Here is a 21,213-nt window from a genome sequence, read left to right as displayed (position 1 = left end):
AGGAAAAAACAATTCCCCCACCTATAAAAGTAGCTCAGGCAGTGTAACCAATGTGCTCCTGCTGTGCCGGGGGCTGGAGGGTAGATTTACAGTTGGGGGATTTCGAGGATACACAAAATGTAAGAGGTGTGTATATCTGTATATCAGCTCTGTGGGGTTGGCTTTTTGCATGAAAGTGCACAAGGAGCAGGTGGGATAGGTTTAGGGTGTGAAGATCAACTGCTGGGCAAAATCAACTGTTCCCCACACACACACACATGCACAGAGTGGCAAGGAAGTATTTTTTACCTCAGAGGGTGATCTCAGCATATTTCATTTCTTCTGCTCCTTGGTTGATTACTGGGAGAATGTACTAGCTAGTTTGTGGGATGCTATTTAGCGAAAACAATGTTATAGGAATATAGTTATTCCAAACAGGAATAAATTCTACAGTCCTGTCTCAGGCAAAACTCCTGAAGTCAGAAGTCAACTGGAGTTTTGTCTAACATGGGATTGAAGAAGAGCTGCAGGACTCATCTATGAACAAAATCTCTCAATTTAGGCTACTAGACCTTACAGGTCTCTCTTTGTTTTCTATCTAAAATAAATTAGAATGAGAATGGGCCAAAGTTTGGGGCTGTTCTTAATTTCTCTGGTTGTTTCCGAATTCATATTAAAACAAACATAGTATAGCTTGAGGAAAATTAAGTATGCCTTATATAAATATTTATATGAGAGTCCAAATGAATTGCAAATACAGAGATATGGTGTATTAAAGAGACAAACATGAAAATGAAGTGGTTTAGATTTTGAAAAGAACTCACAACAAAAACAGGGTTTGGTTAATAGCTACTACAGGGGTCAGCAACCTTTCAGAAATGGTGTGCCGAGTCTTCATTTATTCACTCTAATTTAAGATTTCGTGTGCCAGTAATACATTTTAATGTTTGTAGAAGGTCTCTTTCTATAAATCTATAATATATAACTAAACTATTGTTGTATGTAAAGTAAATAAGGTTTTAAAGTATCAGAGGGGTAGCCGTGTTAGTCTGGTTCTGTAGAAGCAGCAAAGAGTCCTGTGGCACCTTATAGACTAACAGACGTTTTGCAGCATGAGCTTTCGTGGGTGAATACCCACTTCTTCAGATGCAAGTGGTGGAAATTTCCACCACTTGCATCTGAAGAAGTGGGTATTCACCCACGAAAGCTCATGCTGCAAAACGTCTGTTAGTCTATAAGGTGCCACAGGACTCTTTGCTGCTTCTAAGGTTTTAAAATGTTTAAGAAGCTTCATTTAAAATTAAATTAAAATGCAGAGTCCAGGGCCGGTGCAAGGATGTTTCGCGCCCTAGGCAAAACTTCCACCTTGCGCCCTCCAGGCTCATCCCTGCTCTGCCTCCACCCTGAGCACGCCGTGGCTGCTTCACTTCTCCCGCCTCCCAGGCTTGCGGCGCCTAAGCTGATTGGTGCCGCAAGCCTTGGAGAAGTGAAGCAGCTCACCCCTGCTCTGCCTCCTCCCCGAGCACACCGTCACTGCTATCGCTTCTCCTGCCTCCCAGGCTTGCAGCACCAATCAGCTTAGGCGCCGCAAGCCTGGGAGCCGGGAGAAGTGAAGCAGCCATGGTGTGCTCGGGGAGGAGGCGGGGCAGGGGTGAGCTGGGGCGGGGAGTTCCCCTGCGTGCCACCCCCCCCTTACTTGCTGCAGGCGGCCCTCCCCACGCTCCCCTGCCCCAGCTCCCTCCGCCTAAATGCCGGTGGCGACCGGGGCAGCCGAAGATCCGGCCGCCGCGGTCGCTGCTGAAGAAAATGCCGCCCCCAAAATCCTAGCACCCTAGGTGACCGCCTAGGTCACCTAAATGGTTGAACGGCCCTGGCAGACCCCCCCGGGACTGGTGGCCAGGACCCAGGCAGTGTGAGTGCCACTGAAAATCAGTGCCTTTGGCATATGTGCTATGGGTTGCCTATCCCTGAGCAAGTATATATCAATTTATTCCTGAAGTCTAAAGATCATGACTCCTCCACAGTCTTACATACTATTACACGAGACTGGACAGCTTGTCCTATATTAGACCTTACACCTTGAATTCAAAAATGGAAATGCATTATGCACCAAAGATTTTATAAATTTTTCCCACTAGTGGCAACTCTATATTGAAAACAATTTAGCAGAAGGAATGCTTTGCCTCACTAATCCTTCTCTCACTTAGGAGGCTGCTAGTCTTTGTATAGACATGGGTATATGGTCATTTATTTCTAAGAAGACAGAGAATATCTTGAATGGCTCACAAGAAGAGGATGCTACTGCCCAGGGAGTCCATTGGTGCTATTTGTTTGATCGTATGTTTGCTAATAGTATAATATATACCACTTTCGTCAACGTCATTGTGGTGGTATGGCAGTATATTTATATGTGAGAGATATCGAGCATGGATGCCTCAAGAAGAATTCTAATGACAAAAAGAATAGCAGTTTGGTTCCCTCTCCCCGCCCCTTAAAAATAGATACAAGACTAGATTTTTCTCTGCTGTTATCTTTGCAGTATACATGGTTCATCTTTACAAATTTTTATAATAGTTACAATTTACTGCCCTCAAATGTGCTGCAATTGTGTAATAAATACAAATACATGTATTTTGGCATTTTTAAGGTGATGACGGTGGGTCCCCCCGTCCCCCCCCCGCCCATAACTAGAATTCACTCTGCTGATAGGATCAAAAGATTATCTATAAAACTTAGGTTTTTAACAGGAGGATCAATCCAGATACAGGTTTTGGGCATAAAATATTGCTTGGTGCTGCTTAGAGGCAAACAATAAATTCACTGAAGTGCTATATTAATCAAACCATCCATGGCAGCTTTAATATATATCTCCTTAAATGAAACTCATTGCTTTTACAGGCACATAATATCATCTCTCTGTCACCCTTTAAAGTCAGTTTTAAAGCTCTGCAGGAGATGCAGGTGTCACAACCAAACTTCTCATTGAATATTCATTGTGCTGCCTGCAGTATTTTGAAATGAACATTCACTCTAAGGCAAGAGAGAGAGAAAAAGAAAAAAAAATGATTGTCTTCCTCAGAGGACTTAGTTTAAGCAATAATGATCTAAATAGCAGGAGTTTTAATCTGCTACTGACTTCTAAATGTAGTTTCATCTAAAGGAAAAACAGGGTGGTTAATAATGTCTTTATGTAGTAGGAGGATTTTAGGGAAAACATGCACAGGTGGATCATAAATTAACAATTTTGAATCTACCCAGAGCTATAAGAAAATTCAGGAAAAAATATATTTGAAACCAGATAATTGCTAGTTAACCATATATATTTTCTTGTGGGACATTCACATTTGGTCCAGATCCTCAAGAATTCAGATGGCTTCATTTATTATATTTTGCACTCTTTAAATGATGGCATTTGCTTGATGTAGTTCAGGACACTTTAGCACAACGTAGTATGTCAGAGGATGTGTTCATGAATTATTCCTGTGACATTGACATTCTGACCCACTTAGTTTGTTTAAACCCCTTGACAACTGCACTCTGCATCGCCCACCGCAAAAAAACTAACAAACCGCGAATGCATTTTGCATTAGCGATCAGCAATGGGAGATCCTGAATCTTACTGCCTTTTGTACCAAGAGGTTATTTCTAAATTGTTCTTTAAGAAATATTTTGTTACATCAAAAAATTTCCTGTCAAAAATGTTCCCTCCATCCCTATTTTTAAGGCTAATTTAAAAAAAAAATAAAGAACTGGTACAATCTCAGTTATCCAAGAAAATATGGAGTGAAATCCTTTCCCCAAGAGTTTTATCATTGACTTCAATAGGGCCAGGATTCCACCCTTGGTGACTTAAGGTACTTTCAAAACACTATATGGATGTTTACGTACCTGGCAAATTCTCTGACAAGTGGCCAAAATAAATAAATAATAAATAAATCACAAGACAAATAAACAAAACTAATCAAATGCATGGCAAAATGCAGAGCAGACCTCACTTTTAAGGTATTGCACAATAACAGCAATGCCTGTCCATAAAAATGAAAATAATTATAAATCTGCAGGTACTCAAAGAGTTAATGGACATTTTGCTCCAGACATTGTATCCTTCATTCAAGATCACAATACATACAGAAATCACCAAGCAACGTGCTTAAGAGTTCAAATGAAATGTTAAAAATGAACATCTAAGGTGGAAAAAAGAATAGTGAAAGCTAAAGTGGAAGGGAGAAGATACTACGGTCATATGTTCTGATTGTTTGTGGGAGTCCATGGAAGAGACACTGCTGAGGGGGAATTACAATGGGACCCTAAAAAGGTAGAGATGAAAGAATTAATGTTGAGCGGGGAATAAAAACCAGAGGAGAATTACAAGCCACATGCCAAAAGTAATGCCAAATCACTTCTCACAGTAAATACTAAGACAATATGTCTTCTCAAAATTCTACTGAGCTAATGGCCATGAGCAGAATGAGAATTATGTCATCTTGCTGTGTGTCAGGCAGAACAATTCCTGCCACAGAAATGTCCAAGCATCACTTAGAGAGCATATATGTGAAAAGACAACAAAAAAGGACTAGAATAAAGGATGAAATGTGTGTGAGTAAGAGAAAGTCCTACTGGCCAGATACCAAACTATGGACATGCTATAACAACACACAAATTGCAGTAATATTCGAAGGGAGATAGATGACACCTTTCAAAAACAGATTGTCCCTGATCATGCATATATTAGTTAAATGCTTTTTGCATATGCAATCAGGATAGATAAAAATAATGTAACATTTTGTGTCAATCTGCACAATTGAAACTGATCTTGAAAATAAAATACACAATGTTCTTAAACTGCTAGTTGCCAAAGATAACGAAAAGAACATTTATGTAGTTGATACATAGAGAGAGCATTCCAAATGCTGTTATTGCAAGGGAACGTTAAAACAATGAACAGTGAATTTGTTTCTCATATCTAGGACCTGAGCTACTTGCCAGACGTTCTTCTCAAAAGATACTAGCTCATTTTTCTGTGAAGTTGTGTAGACAGGAGTGATGCATGCAGAGACTATGAAGGATGTAAAAGCAATATGCTCCCAGCACTGCTGCTCTATTTATCAGTAGTTAAACAATTCATTATACTGTGTGGCACCCTCATAGTAAGAAATCTGCACCATATGCAAAGTTCCTAGTATTATTTTACAATGAAGAGGTTATTTGAATAAGACCACAGTATAATCAATAAACAGCAAAGATCATGTCAATATTTTAGCAAACTGTGTGTCTTGTCTCTGGAAAGCATTACTTTTATTTTCTCAGACAATTCTACTAAAAGGTGGTAGCTATTTTACACTCATCGTGCTTCCCATGCCCTAACAACTGGAGTATGTAAAATATTTTAGGTGAAGACAGAGGCTCAAACCAAAATCCCAGATCTGAATTCCCATAAGTACCATAAAGTTCAGATACAAATCCAAACTTTGCACCTCAGAGTCTTCCCAATATAGAGGTAAACTTACAATAATCTACATTGTCCCTGGAAAGCCACACATGGTGTGGATATGGCATGGGGAATGACAGCTTGGCCACCTATGAAGTACCATCCCTCAAGACCTACAACCCCACAGGGGCTTCTCCATAAGGCTGGGGTCCATAGTGGTGGATGGTGTAGGACTGGGTAACCCAGCCAGAATGGGGGTATGCTGGGTCCAGGTAGACATTATTCCTCTCCATTCAAGCTGGTCAATTTTTTTTTCTCCCAGGGAACATCAAGTTTTCTGCAAAAAGTAAAAACATGAAAATTGTGGCCAAAAAAACAAAATTTGTTAATTCTGAAATGTTTCTGCACTATCTGTAGGGAGTTGTAGTTTGGCTCCCTCATTCTGCTGTCGTCTTCTACTGGCTGGGCTCCCTAGTCAGATGATATCTCACATGAAGCATCACAGTCTTGCCTGTGATTGAGGTAAGGCAGTGCACAATGGTAAACATTTGTCCATGGTGAGTAATGGGAGATGAAGTCTCCCAGTAGGGTAAAATGAAGATCTTCAGTACCCAAATGACAACTCCCATGGGGCACTGCAGAAACTCTGAAGAAACTATTTCAGTTTCTGGCTGAAATGTTTTTGTTTTTACCCAAAAGCTGGGGAGTGTGGGAGTATCATTTGGGGCAAGGGCAGCATTCCTGTTTTCAACTAAAATTTTATTTTACCAAATGCTTTTCATGAAAATGTTTGTTTAGTTGAAAACCCAATCTTCTGTTGAAAAACAGTTTTGACAGAAAATTTGTGACAGTCCCCTTCTCTCCACCCTCCATTCATGCAAGGAATATTTGAAGATATTACAGAGTCAAACTGTAGTATCTTTTCCATGGAGCCTATCTTGTGGGAGTCAGGGAGCTGCTGAGGTCATAGCTGGTTCAGAGGCAGAGGGATTCAGTGGACATACCCTGACGTCCCAGTGATCCGCAAAATCCAGCGGCTTTAGGGCCTAACAGTCTATTTGGCAGGAAGGCAAATCCAACACGAGAATGTGTGTGGTATTTTGGTTTGGGTTTTTTGGGGACGGAGGAAGGTGAGTGGGCATCTGTGCAATGAGATTCATGCACAGATTTATTACCCAGAGAGTCACCGCTCAGGTTTTACTGAAGGAAGAGATGACCTGAGCCAATATACTAAATCATTACAGAAAGCAGGGTGGAAAAAGACACTCTTAAACAGCAGGTTCCAACCTGCTGCATGTCGTTGCATGCTTGAGTGTCTCCTGGAACAGCTGTGCATGAGTACTGAATGTAAGCAAGTACAAGATGGGGAAAAACTGCACTTTAATTCAACATCTTTTAAACAATTGCATTAGTGTGTAGGATAATCCTCAAGAGATAACTTCCTTTTTTATTCTATCAGTTCTCTGTGTTTTTCCCCTTAGATCTTTGAAGACAAGTTTTACTTCACAGCATTAAATCTTTCCTCTTTTATTTCAGTACAGCTAACACTAAATTGTCATAATTATAACTACTTAAAGCAAAATATAATTTTTAATATCAATTTTGCTTGCCTCTTAATCTGGTAATCTATTGTGGCAGTTAATCCATGACTTCGTGGGTCAGTTCCTCATCCATAGCTGAGCTGCATTTTATACAACCGAGGACACTGGAAGGATGTATGTGCAAAGATGGCTTTAAGATAATTTTACAACTCCCAAATCCTTGGGTCATTAAGCGTATGTTTACACCACATTGTAAACCCAGGGTTTGAATTCAGGCTCAGATCTAATCCCCCTTGTCTGCAGACAAATTGCATTAACACAAGTCTTGGACCCATGGTCCTAGGACCCCTTGGGGGCTGAGGGTCCTAGCCTAAGTCAAGCTGGGACCCAGGGTTCAAGCCCTATTGCTTTGCAGTGTAGATGCCGTCCACTGGATTCATGGTCTGGAGTCTGCCAAAAGTATTCCAAAATCCCACAGGCCAACTTTCTTTGTCCTCTGGACAGATAAGTTTGGTGGTCAGTCAAATTTTCCCACACTGCACCATGAACAAATTGCTATATGTCCAAATTTTGGGAGGGTGCCAGGAAGTCTGGGACTTGGGTGGCTGGACTTGAGCCCATATAATGCAGTGTAGATGCTGGAGCCCCTGGTTGGGACCTGAGGTTACAAATGAGTGCAGATGCTCAAGCCTGAGGCTAACAAACCCAGAGTCTGCTAACTCAAATTCTAGTAACCCTGGCTTACATTGGAGTGTAGATACACCCTGTTTGTCAACCATGGTCCTAGCATAAAGTAAAAGAGCCTCAGAATGGCTCTACACTTTACCAACTGCCAACAGTGCTCTACATACTTATGTAGCAAATTTGGAAGTGTAATTATGGCTCTTAAAGAACTTTAGGAGCAAAGACAGAATACCAGAGGACAGTTCCCTTAAAGATGTATGAAATGAACACTGGATGTGAAAGGAATAATTCACATGGTGCTCAATATTTCATCATCATCTCTTGTTTCTAATACCAAGGGTGACTAGGACCAACTGTTGTCAGTTTTTTTACTTTGGTAACTTTACTATCAACCATCTCAAGTTTAGGTCCATTTTACAGATGGGGAATTGAAGCAGAGAGGCTAAGTTACTTTCCCAAAGTCACACAGGAAGTCGGTGAAAGAGCAGCTACCTAGGTGTCTCTGTCCTCAGTCAGTGCCCAAACCAACAGCTCATCACTCTTCTCCAGAGAAGCCCCAATAGTCATTTTCTTCCCCCACTTTTTTGGGGGGTGGGAGTGTTACTGAGAATTCCCACACATCAGGGAAATCCTCAAGTGGCCAGTTAAGACAGAGCACTTCACGCCAGACTTTCTGGGGCCAAGGATCGCTCTCTTCCAGCAATCAACACATAGCTGAGAAGGATCTCTCTGATGCTGCATTGTATAGTGCAGGGGTAGGCAACCTATGGCATGGGTGCCGAAGGCGGCACGCGAGCTGATTTTCAGTGGCACTCACACTGCCCAGGTCCAGGGGGCTCTGCATTTTAATTTAATGTTACATGAAGCTTCTTAAACATTTTAAAAACCTTATTTACATACAACAATAGTTTAGTTATATATTATAGACTTATAGAAAGAGACCTTCTAAAAACGTTAAAATGTATTACTGGCACGCGAAACCTTAAATTAGAGTGAATAAATGAAGACTCGGCACACCACTTCTGAAAGGTTGCTGACCCCTGGTATAGTATATACATTCATGTTTGTGCTAAACATTCATATTTATTGTGCCATCATTAGGATACACTAAGGGAAGAGGGGTGTGTTACTGAGACAATAGTGCAGGATCAGTCTCTGAATCTGCTCAATATCAGATTAACATGATTTATATGGAGGAAGAAATACACGGTCATTGAATGTGGCTAGGAATATTTTCCATTCTCAAGACTGGTGTAATACCATGACAGATATTGCTTTGATTATGGCTTGCCCTTCAGAAAGCTTAACTTAAAAGGAAGGCTTCTTGACCACTGGTATTTCAATTCTGTAGCAAACTCCTTGAGATCATTAGACTTGCCTTTGGTTCTGTAATTTTGGATTTTTTACTCTTGAAGCTTTGACTCTTAGGCTATATCTACACTTGGAGCTGAGGGTATGAGTCCCAGCTTGCATTGACACACATGTACAAGCTATCATTGAACTAGCACACTAAAAATAGTAGTGGAGCAGAGTGGTAGCACAGGCAGTGGCAGTCCAGTCCAGTCACCCTGAGTACAAACCCACCCCGAAACTGTGGGTACATATCAGGGTGCGTAGAACATGCAACTGCTCACCAGCATAATATCCTGATGAGAACTAGCATGAGCATGTCTCTGAGAGCTGGGAATCACCACCCGCCCCCCGGCTCTAAATGTAGACATAGTCTAAGAATGCACTAATCTACATGACAACAGTTTTAAATTGCCGGTCTCATTCATTAGAGGTCTATTAATGAAACAGTTGGGAATTCGTATTCTCTTTTCTCGTGACATTTGATCTCTAGTATGTGTGCCACATTGATGGCATCTCTAATTTTATAGACATCCAAGCCCACACTGATGGTAGTGAGAATTGTGCATGCAGATATGAGGACAATATTTTCCACTATTTAATTATGGAATTTGGTGCGTTGCCAAAATATAGCTAAGCTGGTTTTGTTCCTCTGTTTTTATATGTTTTTTTCCAGAGTCTTAATGTCACATTCACAATAATTAGTCACTAGCTGTTTTTCCTTCACTCATAGTATCTTTACAATGTGGTAGACATTGATAACAATTGCAATGGGTTCCACAACTTGTATGTTCTGGGTAGTATCCCATACAATTAAATACTACTTCACAGTACCCAATTAAATTATTGAAGCATTGTTTTAGAGTAAGTGGATTTGCATTCTGTGCTGGCTATGTCCAGTTGAGACTATCCCATCTTTTATCATAGCTTATGGTATTTTTGAAGCTGTGCAGCATTTGCCACAGTGACTATTACATCCCTACTTAAAATATTGATTATACAATTGACTATTACAAGAGGATTTGCAGTTGAAGCAGATCCTATATGCAACATTTTTTCACATATCCAAGGGAATTACTTTGGAACTTACAGTGCAAACACAGAGTAGCTTCCAATTAACTATGTTCACTTGCTATTTGCTGACCTCAGAAATAGCTTATATTAGCTTAAGAAGATAATTCTCTCATTCTAGGCAGATACTCTATATGTTTTCCTGATTAATTCAATTTTTTGGTGTTAAACTAATAAAAAGACTTGGAAGGGCATATGAACAAACTTTTCCCAACACTTTTTTTTAATTCCTGATTTTTTTCCTTATAGTTTCTGTTTTATATATTGGTTTTCAAGCAAGCAGTAATAGTTATAGGACACATGCTTTTGACATACATAAAATATCTGATGGCAAAACACTCCCTCTGTCTCACCAAGACACAAAATAATAAAAATATGAGGCAAACTTTCAGCCAATCAAACCCCTCAATTCACAAAAGGGCTAAAACCTGGTCCTGTGTTAAGCAGAAGTAATATATAAGAATCAACTATGCCAGCCTGGCTGATCCTCAGACCAGTCTTACCTTCACAGAATGAGCGCAAAACAGTTCCATAAAGTTCTGTGATTGAGCTCTGGCCTATACTTTAGATTCTGATCGACCTAGCTACATTGCTCGGTAGGTGTGGATAATTCACACCCATGAGAGCCATAGTTAAGTTGACCTAACACCTGGTGTAGTCCACAGAATTGCTAAAGGCAAAGGATCTCCTTCTCCCTATCCCAACCCCTAAACTGGTCATCTTCATATCTCACAGCCCTCTCAACTATGTGGAGGTCCCACAGAGGTACCTTCTGCTCATGGACAGCAGTTATCCCTGTACAACTACAGTGGAGGTACAGGGATACAAACTGTTCCCATCCAGTGGAAAGTTAGGAGTAGCAAGGGATTCTTGTACCATTCTCCATGTGGACTTAAGCTGTCCTCTTCTGGGATAGTCTGGCTGACAGCTCCAGTCCAGAGGTATCAGCGTGGACTCTTTGAGTCAAGCAATTCCTTTAAGGATCTTCCCATGAAGACTTCACCCCAGTCTCTGTGGAGTTGATAAAGCAAGAGAACATACATCAATCATTTAGCCTCGTAGAAATAATAGCATCATTTCAAGGAAACATGGGCACAAGAGCAAGTTTAATTCTGATATCTTGTCTGCCTTTTCCTAAGCATTTATCTAACTTCAGGAGATAATTATCCTATCATCAGTCAACTTCACTAGTATCATTTCTTTATCATTACATCTTTATTCAATTTTATACCTAGGATAAAATCACTAAGCAGTTGATTTTTTCTTAATTTTAACATTCACAGAAAATACACTTATTCCCCTAAACCAATATAACTTTTCAGAGTTTTCTCCTTCCTATAACTAAAATAACAAAAGAAGAAAGACCCAGATAGATAAATGGAAAAAATATAAAATCAGAATATAAATAGTGGAATTAACTCCTTTCCTCCAAAATCAGAAGTGGTACCCTTTCTTTAAATTACAGCATCATAGAAATGTAGGACTGGATGGATCTCGAGAAGTCACCTAGCAATCCATCCCTCTTGTGCTGATGCAAGACCAAATATACCTAGACTACCCCTGACAGATGTTTGTCTAACCTAACCTCCGGTGACGGGGATGCCACAACCACACTATATAATCTGTCCAGTGCTTAACTCTCCCTAGCTAGATATCTAACCTAAATCTCCCTTACTGCAAGATAGGTAGATTACTTCTTGTCCTATCTTCAGTGGACATAGAGAACAATTGATCACCCTCCACTTTATAACATATTACATATTTTGAAGATTGTTGCCCCCCTTTAGACTTATTTTTCTGAACGCTAAACATGGTCAGTCTTTTTAACCTTCTCTCATAAAGTCTCTCACAGGTTTTCTAAACCTATAATAATTTTTGATACTCCCCTCAGGAATCTCTCCAATTTGTCTACAACTTTAATAAGTTACACAGTACCATAGCTGAGGCCTCACCAGTGCTGAGTAGAGTGGAACAATTACCTCCCGTGTCTTACATACGACGTTCCCATTAATACACACCAGGATAACATTAGCCTTTTTCCACCACTTAATATTATTGCTTAATATTATTGACTCATATTCAATTTGTGATCCAGTCTAATCCAAAATCCTTTTTGGCAATACCGTTGCCTTGGCAGCTATTCCCCATTTTGTATTTTGTATTTGATTTTTCCTTCCTAGGTGCAGTACTTTGTATTTGTCTTTATTCAATTGCAACTCGTTGATTTCAGAGCAATTTTCCATTTTATCAGGAATATTTTGAATTCTAGTCTTCTTCTTCAAAGTGCTTGTAACCCCTCCCAGCTTGGTGTCATCCACAACTTTTATAAGTATATCCTCCACTTCTTTATCCAAGTCATTCATGAAAATATTGACTAGTCTTGGATCGAGGACAGATGCTGTAAGACCTCAGTGGATATATCCTTCCAGTTGATAGCAAACCATTGATAACCACTCTGAGTATAGTTTTTCAACTTATAGCAATTTCATCTAGGCCACATTTCCTAGTTAACTTATGAGAATGTTGTGTGGGACTCTGTCAAAAGTCACATACTTCCATCAGCATGGGTAATCAAAACTCTTCCAATCTATTTTAGCTGCCCTAGGATGGAATTTTCAAAGCACATTGCATGCCCAAGAAGTCAAGTAGGTACATAATCAGGTACATATATAGAATACAGGCATGAAAGGAATTTTTAAAAGGATGACGAGTGCATGCAAAGCTGTTGTACACAGGAAGGTAGTGAGTGTGTTAACCATTTGGGCATTTAGTATGTAATTAAGGGTTTAAGCACCCAAAAGAGATTTCTAATCTACACCGGGGGTAAATAGATGTAGGATTTAATTATGAGTAAGAGACATAATGCTGAACTACGCTGACTAAAACGTCTTGGTCCATCATTCAATCTGCTGATTCAACTCTTCACAATTGTATTTGAATATGATATAATTGTGTAATGAAGACAAGCCTGAGGACAAAGAATTAATGAAGAGGAAGGCATATAGGTAGAAAATCCATATGCTCCAGGGAGAGGCAGAATGTTAAGAATTTCAATTTCAAATATCACAATTTCAAAGAAGCACCTATTCTTGTTTTAACTTTACTTTACTCTGCAGTTATTAAGATGGCATATTTTTTCCAGCAGCTAGAACTCTAGAGTAGCAAGCAGGTTTCATGAAAGCACATGTTCCAGCCATGTCCTCTTCTTGCCCTGATACAACCTAGGCACATCTATTATGGAAAAGTTTGAGAGAAGCAGCATAAAGGACTCTTTTTGAAAATATATATGAAAAATAGCATGCACATATGAAGGTATACTTCATTTCTAAATTAGGTACTTACAAAGGGAACATTGAAACTTCTAGTCCTATTAGTCACATGCATTCATTTTCATAGATTTTCAGGCCAGCAGGGACCATTATAATCATTTAGTCGAACCTCTTACATAGCACAAACTATAGATTTCATCCATATATTAGTATTGCAGTGGATATTGTCCATAAATAGTTCAGAAGTTATCAACTCTGTTCTAAAACGTATATAATATTCTTTATTTGATATTACCTCTAACCATTTTAACCATTATTGCTATGTTGACTAGCCATTTGTATGTATGGCAAAAAATTGAGCTACAAAAATTCTACAGATCAGAGAAGAGAACACACCATTAATTTTGGCTGGGGAGTACTCAAAAGGGAAAGTGCTAGTTACATGACATATTTTCTAATTGCCTCCCACCCCACAACCCTCTTAAGGAAGCCCTACTGGTGCGGGCAACCTAGTTCCTTGAAAATCTCATACACACAACCTGCAGTAATACACACTGCTTCTCCCTATGTCGATTGAAGGGAAATCTTTAGGTAAGTTCAAGGACGACTATGGTTGGGGGAGCTCCAGACTGCAAGCCCCAGTGGAATCCAAATGGCATTGCACCTGTTCATTGATGCTTATTGCCTCAAGCAGACCACGAGGTACATTAAAGGTGATAGATCCTCCAACTTCTTTTGACAAAGGGCAAACCATATTCCCTATCTTCCAACTCCCAACTGGACAATTATCAGGAAATGTAAGTTGAAATAGATTTTCCACTCTCCTACACAATAACAACCCATAAGGGATAATTTCATAATGGAGACTACTTACCAATCAAGGTCTTGATCCTACAAGGATTTCCTCAGAAATTTAACTTCATATATCCTTAGGTTCACTGAAGTACATTTTAAAGCTAAGTCATTGTTGAGACTTCATGTTTCAAAAATTATAGCAATACTTTATAAAAAGAATAGGAAACATTTTTTCACCTTTGCACAACTCAGAAGCTGCTACCATACTTTTCAAAATTAAGCCAGATCACACAAACATGTACACAGATGTCTACCTTTAAACTCACATAGAACTGGTTATGTGCTTGAAATTAAGCACATACATAATTCTTTACAGGATCTACATCTACACCTCTCTGTGATGTTCTCGGGGGGAACACCCAGCACCAACCATGTCCATCTTTATAATATGATTGTGTGGTATCTAATGCAAAGTTTGTCATGTTGGGTGTCTTCTGAAGGCTCATGATACACTGAGAGACATTTGCTATGCTTTTTCTCTCTTCCACCCACATCTACAGACACCACACCAAGCGACTGAAGCTCTGATCAAAGGGGAGAGCCTGGCTGAAGAGCAACCAGCTGGCCTGTGCTGAGAAGCATCTAAATTTATAAGGGCATTTAAAGTGTTAAGATCAGCTTAGAATGCATTTTGCTTTTATTTCATTTGACCAAATCTGACTTCTTGTGCTTTGACTTATAATCACTTAAAATCTATCTTGGTAGTTAATACATTTGTTTGTTTATTCTACCTGAAGCAGTGCATTTGGTTTACAGCATGTCAGAGACTCCCCTTGGGATAACAAGCCTGGTGATATCAATTTCTTTGTTAAATTGACCAACTCATATAACCTTGAAGTGTCCAGCTGGCATAACTGGACACTGCAAGATGGAGGTTCCTAGGGTTGTGTCTGGGACCGGAGATATTGGCTAGTGTCATTCGGCTGCACAATCCAAGGAGCAGCTTACATGCCAGAGGCTGTGCGTGAACAGCCCAGGAGTGGGGGTTCTCACAGCAGATCAGGGAAAGGTTGGCTCCCAGAGTCAAGGATTGATCTTGCAGATCACCAGTTCAGATAACACCAGGGGAACGTCACACTCTCTAGTCAAAACAAAGCAAGCAAACTACAAGCATGGAAAAATTTAGTCCCAGGCATCAGTGTTTTGGGAAGTTGTGAATGTGGAAATAGTGTGATTTATAATTGAAACTGTTTTGTAATTTGAACTATAATAATCACCACCTGGGAAGTGCTGTAATCAAGTAAAATTAAGGACATTTTTTTCTAAAAGCATTTTTATATGTCTCTACTCAGACATAAATTTGTTAGTCTGTAAGGTGCCACAAGGACTTCTCGTTGTTTTTGCTGATACAGACTAACATGGCTACCCTCTGAAACCTATTCAGACAGTATTTTTCATTCCCTCATTTTAAATGTCATTATTAAAGCTCTCCATTATCAGTATGGCTTCACTCTGCATGCCCTTTTACATGTGTTTTATTCCCCTGAATTGTTAGATCAGATATTAAAAATACTGATGGGCAGATTTTCGTACTTAAACTATCAAAAGATGAACAGCATGATATGAAAAGGAAGCATTTTAGTCCATTTTAGCGCTGTATAAAGAAAGATGACTATAAAGTCAAAAAGTAGTGGGACTGAACAGCACATGAAACTGTTGCTGTACATTCTCTCCTATATGTCTCCAGGCTAGGTACAATTCTGCACTTTATAGTGCTTGAAAACGTGTTGTTATTCAAAGACTAGTGAATTGCCTGAAAGGAATTTGCTTTTCCACACTGATATTCATTGCTGCTCAATAATGCCCCATTAAAGGGACACATCTAAGATGGCAGTTCATATGCCACAGCCGTTCAATCTTTGATCTCTTTGCTGCATAGAGAACTTAATTATCAGTCATTTTCAATCTAGAACCTGCCAAGAGCAGGAACTTCTTTAAAATGAAATATAAGATTTACAATGAGACTCAGTCTGAGAATTCAGGTAATACTGCATTACAGGAGAGAAGAAAAAGAATGAAAAGTATCCAGCATTCCTTACCTGAATAAAAAGTGTTGTATTTGCCCCAACAGCATTAAATGAAGTTGACCTGATATATTGCTCTCAAGTGTCCCCCAATGTTTACTCACATTGCCAATATATCCCAACTGGTCATATTTTCCTTTAAAAAATGAATGCATATGTTAATATATTAGTGAAATTAGGGGGGAAACTAACATTGAATTATCATCTGTATCTCAGCAGGGAGGTCTGTATGTTCCAGTTTCAGCATCAGAAGATTTGGGCCCAATACAATGAATAATTCTGCAGGGCGGATCCCTCCATCCTTGCAAACCCTATTTAAGTAAATTGGCATCTGTCCATGCAGAGTTGCCTGCAGGATTGAGGGTTTGAATATCCCATTGCAAACACAATAAAAGTTTAACAGAGGTATTTTGGGATTCCCCTCCTCCCCTCATTTCCATATTTATACAATACTAAGCATAATGATGTCCTAGGCCTTTGGACACACCGATAATGTAAATATTTACAAGTAATAATAAACGACATCAATGACAGCAACAGAAAACATGGAATTCTGTTTTTTTTAAACTCACAGGTTAAATATATTTATGTTCCTTTCTGTATTTTACTTTGAAAGTATTTAAATTTCACTTCTCCTTCCCAACAAAAATCCTGTCAAGAGCATTACTAAGATATCGAAGTGGTTTGTTCCTGGGTCTCAGTACCAATTTGCAGCCTTCCTATTAAGTCTGCCAACGCAGGTGAAGATTTTTTTCCTAGCTCATCCCTATACTGCTCCCAGTGACATAGCCTCATTAAGGAATAAAATACCACATACAGAAAGGGGCTGATTTTTGTAGCAAAGAACCAATGCAAAAATAATAGAATGATGAAGAACATATTAATTTTCAGAGCCAACTTCCAAAGTCCTTACTCATGTTCAAAGTACCTTATTGCACAAGTAATTGCACTGAGCTCAAATGGATGATTTGTGGAATAAAATACTATGCAACTATGTTCCAGGGTCACAGAATCTGGACCTTATTAGTTTTACAAAACAGATTCAGAGATTTTAAGGCCATAAAACCCCATTAGATCATCTAGACTGACCTTCTGTGTAACACAGTCCATAGAGTTTTATCCAATTTCTCAGGCTTTGAGCCCAGTAACTTGTGTTTGGCTATATCATATCATCCAGAAAAACAAAAACAAAAAAAAGTCTTAATCGGAAAACATAAAGAGATAAACCACTTCCCTGAGGGTACGTCTACACTACAAGACTATTTCGAATCTACTTAATTCGAATTTGTGGAATCGACCTTATGAAGTCGAATTTGTGTATCCACACTAAATACACTAATTCGACTGTCTGAGTCCACAGTAACGGGGCCAGCGTCGACTTTGGAAGCGGTGCACTGTGGAAAGCTATCCCACAGTTCCCGCACTCCAGGCTGCCCATTGGAATGCTGGGTAGAGCCCCCAATGCCTGCTGGGGGAAAAATGTGTCGAGGGTGGTTTTGGGTAACTGTCATCATTGAACCGTCAATCACGCCCTCCCTCCCTCCCTCCCTGAAAGCGCCTGCGGGCAATCTGTTCGTGCACTTTTCTGCTCAGTGACAGCGCGGGCGCCACAGCACTTTGAGCACGGATCCCGATGCAGTTATGGCCGTTGTCAACTCCTCGCACCTTATCGTCCACCTCTTCCACAGTCAGCTGCTGAGAAATCGGGCTACTTTTCAATGGTGCTGCGAGCACTGGTGGACCATGGGGGACGTTTTACCAACATCAACGTCGGGTGGCCAGGCAAAGTTCATGACGTGCTTGTTTTCAGGAACTCTGGTCTGTTTAGATGCCTGCAGGAAGGTAGTTTCTTCCCGGACCACAAAATAAGTCTTGGGGATGTGCAGATGCCTATAGTGATCGTCGGGGACCCAGCCTACCCGCTAATGCCCTGGCTCGTGAAGCTCTGTGCAGGCGCCTTGCACAGCGACAAGGAACTCTTCAAGTACCAGCGAGCAGTGAGCAGCGTGACCTGTGACTGTTCAGTTTCTTTACAGAGAAGCTGAACCTGCCCCTGTTTCTTTACCAAGTTACTGTTGACTAGCATCTGCAGTTACATACCCCGCCCACCCCGCTTCCCCAACTTCCAACACACGTATAAAAATAAAATACATGTTCCACTGTAACTTTACAAAGGTTTCTTTATTGATGACTTTGCGTTACAGGGTTGAAACTGGGACACGAACTGTGCTGGGTAGGGTGTGCAGTGATGTAAAGAGCGCCTGTAAACTCGAGGAATGACAGGCTCCTGCTCCCAGAGCGGTCTGCAGTGCTGGACTGGATGTTTCAACGGAGCCTGCCATCCCTCCTTTTTGGGACTCTGTGTGCGTGGGCTATGTGGCCTTTTGGCGGGGGAGGACGGATACAGATTCCTCTGCTGCGTGGCTCTGTGGTCCAGGACAGGGACCGCTGCATGAGATCTGTAACCCCCCTCCCCCGCTACAAAGTCACGTACCCCCCCACCCACACAGAACCTGCAAACCACCTCCCATACCGACCAGGGTGCGTACTGACTGCAGTGTGTGTGTGACCTGCTGCTGATCCTGCCCCCATGTCTGTACCCTGGTAAAGGTGATTGTCCTGTCAAATTACCAACCCCCTTCCCCCCCTTCAAACACAGTCTCCTCTAAAAGAACATGACGGAAAAAGTAATTAACAGAAAAGTATTTTTTATTATCAACTAGACAGTTAGGGGATGAAACTGGGATGGGGGCTTGGGTGAGGCGGGAAGGAAAGGACTTCTTAAAAATTAGGCTATGAGAGCTTTTCGGTACTTTAGCACTCTGCTGGGGTGCAGTGACAGTTTACACGGCCTCTGGCGCCCCTCCTTCTGGTTATTTTGGGTGAGGGGGGTATGGGACTTTGTGGCGGGGGAGGGCGGTTGCAGATACACTGCAGGGGGGCTCTGTCCTCCTGCCTGAGGTCCTGCAGAACATGCACAAGGCGCAGGAGCATGTCCGTTTGCTCCCTCATTAGTCCAAGCAGCGTTTGAGTTGACTGCTTGTCTTCCTCACGCCACCTCTCCTCCCGTTCGCTGTGTGAGCGCTGGTACAGAGAGAGGGTCTCCCTCCACTGGCTCTGCTGGTCCGCCTCGTCTCGGGAGCACCCCATAACTTCAGCGAACATCTCGTCCCCTGTCTTTTTCTTTCGCCGCCTAATCTTTGCCAGCCTCTGTGAGGGGGATGCTGTGGCAGGTCTGGAGACAGTCGAAGCTGTGTGATGGGAAAAGGGGAGTGAATTTCTTGCAAAGATAAATTTTGGCGAACAATGAACACAGTGTAGTCTGTCTCTGTGAATTCTGGGTTGAGATCCCAGTGCCTGATGGGACAAACACCATTTTCGCGGGTGGTTCTGGGTAAATGTCGTCAGTCATCCCTTCCTCCGGGAAAGCTACAGCAGACAATCATTTCAAGCCCGTTTTCCCTGGATTGCCCTGGCAGACGCCACAGCGTGGAAACCATGGAGCCTATTTTGCCTTTTGTGCCTGTCACCGTATGTGTACTAGATGCCGCTGACAGAGGCGGTCCAGCAGCGCTACACAGCAGCATGCTTTTGCTTTTGCATGATAGCAGAGATGGTTACCAGCCATACTGTACCATCTACCATACCATAAATTGGTAATAAGATGGGCATTGTTGCATCACAGGAGCAGGAACAAAGTCTAACAGTCAAGTGTGGTCACAAGCAGAGAGAGCTCTTTATTCCATGCCAGCAGGCGCTTATATACAATTATCTTATTAGGCAATCAGGCAACGACTAACAGGTTAATTAGATCTACACAGGCACAGCTGTGACCTCATAGGATAATTATCATCCTACACACCTGTCTAACTTTCCCAACACAATCAACTCGTCCCAGAAGCCCAAACATCTCACATTCCTTTTCCCACATCTCCCCCCTGTATTCAAAATCAAAAGGAAAGAAAAAAGGAAAAAAGAAAAGAGAAGAATAAAGGTGTTAGCAAAACATTTCCAACTCATGACAGCATAACACTATAATCTATCACAAACCAAAATTAAAACTTTATAAAACCAACCTATGACCATGCAATCCTTAACATATCACAGATTAATTAGCTACAAATTATAACATTTATCACAGAAAACACAACTTCCAAAACCTTTCTTAAATCCTTAACATGAAAAAAGGATTTAATTTTCATATTAGCAAAGGTAAAAACACCAAATAAACAAAAACAAAACACAACAAACAAATGATGTAAATTCTGCAGGATTCCCCCCTCTTTATTAAACACCAACTTATGCTGTTACCAAAATATCCCTCAAGTGTCAGGTGATCAAACTGACACTGAGGGTGGGGGGATTCTAAAGAAAACACATCAAACCACATAACAACACAACAACAATTCTGGCCAGAAGACAGACAACACAAAACACAACAACACTTTTTTTTTTTTTTTTTTACACTCTAAATAATAATTGCATGGTACACTGAATGCTATACAGCCAACACAAAATCTCTTTCAGGCACAGCAAAAATCATTTCAAACAAGAAAAGTCCTGACAGAGCTAGCAAATAGTTCTCCTCCGGGGGCTCTGGTTCCACGGCGATCTTTGCATCTCAACCAGTCTCACATTCTCTGTGTCACACAATCAGCACAAACGAGACATTAGTGCAGAGGAAACAAGTCAGATGTACATAATAAAGCTCCCAGCAGGTGTGCACTCCCTGCTCCAGGAACAACACTTGCACCTCATCGTTCAGCTGATTGTGCTGCTCTATCAAGCCAGCGCACTCCCGCCCGCCATAGGCGATGCAAACTCTCTGTCCTGGATGGAGCTGTGAGCGGTTCAGGTCTGGGAAGCTGGGCATCGTGCTATTCTCCTCTCCCTGCTCCCTGCACCGACCACCCTCATACAAGGCCAGGTGGAAAAACACTCTGCTGAGCTCTACCTGCAACACGGGGATCCGGGCTGTCCCCAGCATCCTGTCTGCCAAGGATCTGGGCGTA

This window comes from Mauremys mutica, chromosome 1, assembly GCF_020497125.1.
Source record: "Mauremys mutica isolate MM-2020 ecotype Southern chromosome 1, ASM2049712v1, whole genome shotgun sequence".
Classification (NCBI taxonomy): Eukaryota; Metazoa; Chordata; order Testudines; family Geoemydidae; genus Mauremys; species Mauremys mutica.
Note: the sequence above shows the minus strand (reverse complement) of the source record.